Genomic DNA, 6000 nt, shown 5'->3' with positions numbered 1-6000 from the left:
GTGTTCTACTCGAGCACACGAGCACTTTGGTGCTCAATCAACAGTAAACTTAAGGCTTTACATGGAGTGACGTAACAGGCAATAATTGGGAATGCAGCAATCACCTCCAACATAAGGAGATGAGAGGTAGCTGCTGCAAATACTTGTCCCCATATCGAATCAGTGTTTCTGGATATCACATCGCTATTTAGACAGCATGATATGCTGCCCAGAAGCAATGATTAAGATGACCGAATCAGTAATGCTTTCACCCAATCAACAAGTGTTTTCTCGTTCATCAGGTGATATGTTAAAGAGGACCTTTCACCGATTATGACATTGTGAACTAAGTATACAGACATGGAGAGCAGCGCCCGGGGATCTCACTGCACTTACTATTATCCCTGGGCGCCGCTCCGTTCTCCCGCTATGCCCTCCGGTATCTCCGGTCACAAAGTTATAGTAGGCGAAGTCTGCCCTTGTTCTGCTGTAGCGCTGGCCAATCGCATTGCAGAGCTCACAGCCTGGGAGAAAATAACCTCCCAGGCTGTGAGCTCTGAAATCTCCGCCTAGATACCGGAAGGCATAGTGGGAGAACGGAGCAGCGCCCAGGGATAATAGTAAGTGCAGTGAGATCTCCGGGCGCCGATCTACATGTCTGTATACTTAGTTCACAATGTCATAATCGGTGAAAGGTCCTCTTTAAGGTGTCTTTAGACGTAGACCCCACCTGACCACTGCAGCCAAATCACTGGCCTCAGCAGTCTCATGCCATACATTGCTGAGTCTAGTGATTGACTGCAGCAGTGATGTTGTATGGCACATCATAGCTACCAAGTGGTGGAGAAATGGAAATGGTGGGGATTAACTGGAGAATATAGGATCATTTTAATTTTTATCGTGTTTAATGGCTTTGGGAGCTTTTTAAATAAGTTGGACAACCCCTTTATTTAGCCAAATCTTTTTCAATACCATTTAAATGTAAAACTTTACAATAAAATTCCTAATTAACATAACACATGGATTTAATTAAAATATTTGGGGGAACAGAATGAAATGTATATCCAGTTTTAATGTTGCAAGTAATTCACAAATAATAATTCTCTTACAGCAAACAGCGATAACATATAGACACGTTAACATATTTCATGAATAAAATAATTGCATTACAGATCTATTCACAACAGTCGTAATGGTCTTTTCATTCTTCTGTGAAATTAGCAGAATTGAATATACTTTACATTAAAATTTTACAGATGACTATCCATGTGACTACCTAAGCAGCACAACAAGCTTCACTGGTACTGCTAAATAGAGTTGTTTTCCAGCTTACTCTAACACATTTTCAGTCAAATGTGAGAAAATAGCAGCAGAGCGCAATTTTTAAGATCATAGCCTCCGGTTATCAGACCTACACCCATCACTAAGCAAGATACTGTGATAATTTACTTCTAATTAAATAATGCCTAATTTAGTGACTTTACATTTTATGGCACTGCAATAAAGCAACTGGTGATTAAAGCTAAATGTGATGAACTCGTAGACAATATTTTATGCAGTCATTCCAATTCTGTGTTGTTAAAATGGATAACTTCTACCACTTTACTGCTTTACTTTTTGGCTAAGTTCTCATCTGGAGTGCAGTTTCCATTCTGTTCCAGTTTAAGAACAGAAAAATGAAAGAAAAAAAAAAAGAAAAAAAAAAAAAAACTGAGATGTGCTGGATCCAGCATATGCCAGATACCAACGGTGCCTGACAGAACACATTGACTATAATAAGGTCCATTAGGTTTCCATCATGGTTTCCATAATTCTGTCAAAGTACTGCTGTATTCTGTGATATTTTGTCCTATACATTTGCCAGAATCTGTGACAGAAGATGATAAGTAAACCTCCATCTCAGATGTGAATACAGCCATAGTGGTACATAGGAATTTTTTTTGTGTGACGCAAAATTAGAACAAGAGAATCAGTAGAATTTAAAGCGAGGCCCAAACCTAAAATGTTACTATACATAACACATGTACAGTCAAGATACTTAGCGCTTTCCATTCCTCCCTCTGTTACTCCATTCTGGCATCTCAAAGTCCACCGTCTCAGACTTAACCATGCAGAGTGATGTAGAAATATCTAAGACACGCCATTCCTCCACTGCCCTCAGATGGACCAGCACAGATAACAAGGTGTTGTGCCAATCTAAAGGCATACGAGAGGGGGGCCATGCCTTAGATTTTCTACATTGCTATGCATGGAGTAGTTGAGAAGATATTGGCCATCCTGAAAGAAATCAGATTGGAGTAAGAGACGCATCATGGCAATAATGGAGGGCACCAGATATCTTAACTATACATGTGTTATGTATAGTCAAATTTTAGGACTGGACTGGAGGATAGCGTTAACTGTCACCTGTAGGGATGAGCGAACTCGAACTGTATAGTTCGGGTTCGTACCGAATTTTGGGGTGTCCGTGACACGGACCCGAACCCGGACATTTTCGTAAAAGTCCGGGTTCGGGTTCGGTGTTCGTCGCTTTCTTCGCGCTTTTGTGACGCTTTCTTGGCGCTTTTTGAAAGGCTGCAAAGCAGCCAATCAACAAGCGTCATACTACTTGCCCCAAGAGGCCATCACAGCCATGCCTACTATTGGCATGGCTGTGATTGGCCAGAGCACCATGTGACCCAGCCTCTATTTAAGCTGGAGTCACATAGCGCCGCCCGTCACTCTGCTCTGATTAGCGTAGGGAGAGGTTGCGGCTGCGACAGTAGGGCGAGATTAGGCAGATTAACTCCTCCAAAGGACTTGATTAACTGATCGATCTGCAGCTGTGGATCATTGAGCTGCTGATCCTCAATTGCTCACTGTTTTTAGGCTGCACAGACCGTTTGTCAGTCACATTTTTCTGGGGTGATCGGCGGCCATTTTGTGTCTTGTGGTGCGCCAGCACAAGCTGCGACCAAGTGCATTTAACCCTCAATGGTGTGGTTGTTTTTTGGCTAAAGCCTACATCAGGGTGAAGCTGTCACACCAAGTGCATTTAACCAGCAATAGTCTGTTCATTTTTTGGCCATATACAAAATCAGGGGCAAGCTGCGCCTGTCACCAAGTGCATTTAACCCTCAATGGTGTGGTTGTTTTTTGGCTAAAGCCTACATCAGGGTGAAGCTGTCACACCAAGTGCATTTAACCAGCAATAGTCTGTTCATTTTTTGGCCATATACTAAATCAGGGGCAAGCTGCGCCTGTCACCAAGTGCATTTAACCCTCAATGGTGTGGTTGTTTTTTGGCTAAAGCCTACATCAGGGTGAAGCTGTCACACCAAGTGCATTTAACCAGCAATAGTCTGTTTATTTTTTGGCCATATCCCAGTCTAATTCTGTCACTAAATCCATACCGGTCACCCAGCGCCTAAATACTAGGCCTCAAATTTATATCCAGCTAAATCTGTCCCTAGTGCTGTAGCTGGGCGAGTTATTTAGTGTCCGTTCAAGCACATTTCTTGTTCTGGGTTGAAATACAATTCCCAATTTAGCAATTTCATAATTTAGTGGTTTCTGCTATATCAGAGCTATTTGAAATCTATCCCTAAAAGGGTATATAATATTCAAGGTGCACATTGGGTCATTCAGAATAACTTCACACACACCCGCTACTGTGTATTTCCAAGTCTAATTCTGTCACTAAACCCATACCTGTCACGCAGCGCCTAAATACTAGGCCTCAAATTTATATCCAGCTAAATCTGTCCCTAGTGCTGTAGCTGGGCGAGTTATTTAGTGTCCGTTCAAGCACATTTCTTGTTCTGGGTTGAAATACAATTCCCAATTTAGCAATTTCATAATTTAGTGGTTTCTGCTATATCAGAGCTATTTGAAATCTATCCCTAAAAGGGTATATAATATTCAAGGTGCACATTGGGTCATTCAGAATAACTTCACACACACCCGCTACTGTGTATTTCCAAGTCTAATTCTGGCACTAAACCCATACCTGTCACCCAGCGCCTAAATACTAGGCCTCAAATTTATATCCCGCTAAATCTGTCCTTAGTGCTGTAGCTGGGCGAGTTATTTAGTGTCCGTTCAAGCACATTTCTTGTTCTGGGTTGAAATACAATTCCCAATTTAGCAATTTCATAATTTAGTGGTTTCTGCTATATCAGAGCTATTTGAAATCTATCCCTAAAAGGGTATATAATATTCAAGGTGCACATTGGGTCATTCAGAATAACTTCACACACACCCGCTACTGTGTATTTCCAAGTCTAATTCTGGCACTAAACCCATACCTGTCACCCAGCGCCTAAATACTAGGCCTCAAATTTATATCCCGCTAAATCTGTCCTTAGTGCTGTAGCTGGGCGAGTTATTTAGTGTCCGTTCAAGCACATTTCTTGTTCTGGGTTGAAATACAATTCCCAATTTAGCAATTTCATAATTTAGTGGTTTCTGCTATATCAGAGCTATTTGAAATCTATCCCTAAAAGGGTATATAATATTCAAGGTGCACATTGGGTCATTCAGAATAACTTCACACACACCCGCTACTGTGTATTTCCAAGTCTAATTCTGGCACTAAACCCATACCTGTCACCCAGCGCCTAAATACTAGGCCTCAAATTTATATCCCGCTAAATCTGTCCTTAGTGCTGTAGCTGGGCGAGTTATTTAGTGTCCGTTCAAGCACATTTCTTGTTCTGGGTTGAAATACAATTCCCAATTTAGCAATTTCATAATTTAGTGGTTTCTGCTATATCAGAGCTATTTGAAATCTATCCCTAAAAGGGTATATAATATTCAAGGTGCACATTGGGTCATTCAGAATAACTTCACACACACGCTTCTGTGCATTTCCAAGTCTAATTCTGTCACTAAATCCATACCGGTCACCCAGCGCCTAAATACTAGGCCTCAAATTTATATCCAGCTAAATCTGTCCCTAGTGCTGTAGCTGGGCGAGTTATTTAGTGTCCGTTCAAGCACATTTCTTGTTCTGGGTTGAAATACAATTCCCAATTTAGCAATTTCATAATTTAGTGGTTTCTGCTATATCAGAGCTATTTGAAATCTATCCCTAAAAGGGTATATAATATTCAAGGTGCACATAGGGTCATTCAGAATAACTTCACACACCCGCTACTGTGCATTTCCAAATCTAATTCTGTCACTAAACCCATACCTGTCACCCAGCGCCTAAATACTAGGCCTCAAATTTATATCCCGCTAAATCTCTCGTTACCGCTGTCCTGTTGTGGCTGGGAAAGTTATTTAGTGTCCGTCAAAGCACATTTTTTGTTCTGGGTTGAAATACAATTCCCAATTTAGCAATTTCATAATTTAGTCGTTTCTGCTATATCAGAGCTATTTGAAATCTATCCCTAAAAGGGTAGATCATATTGAAGGTGCACATAGGGTCATTCAGAATAACTTCACACACACGCTTCTGTGCATTTCCAAGTCTAATTCTGTCACTAAATCCATACCGGTCACCCAGCGCCTAAATACTAGGCCTCAAATTTATATCCCGCTGAATTTGAATACAATACATTGGGCCAAATAATATATTTGTTGTTGTGGTGAACCATAACAATGAGAAAAACATCTAGTAAGGGACGCGGACGTGGACATGGTCGTGGTGGTGTTAGTGGACCCTCTGGTGCTGGGAGAGGACGTGGCCGTTCTGCCACATCCACACGTCCTAGTGTACCAACTACCTCAGGTCCCAGTAGCCGCCAGAATTTACAGCGATATATGGTGGGGCCCAATGCCGTTCTAAGGATGGTAAGGCCTGAGCAGGTACAGGCATTAGTCAATTGGGTGGCCGACAGTGGATCCAGCACGTTCACATTATCTCCCACCCAGTCTTCTGCAGAAAGCGCACAGATGGCGCCTGAAAACCAACCCCATCAGTCTGTCACATCACCCCCATGCATACCAGGGAAACTGTCTCAGCCTCAAGTTATGCAGCAGTCTCTTATGCTGTTTGAAGACTCCGCTGGCAGGGTTTCCCAAGGGCATCCACCT

Source organism: Bufo gargarizans, chromosome 4 (assembly GCF_014858855.1).
Source record: "Bufo gargarizans isolate SCDJY-AF-19 chromosome 4, ASM1485885v1, whole genome shotgun sequence".
Lineage (NCBI taxonomy): Eukaryota > Metazoa > Chordata > Amphibia > Anura > Bufonidae > Bufo > Bufo gargarizans.
Note: the sequence above shows the minus strand (reverse complement) of the source record.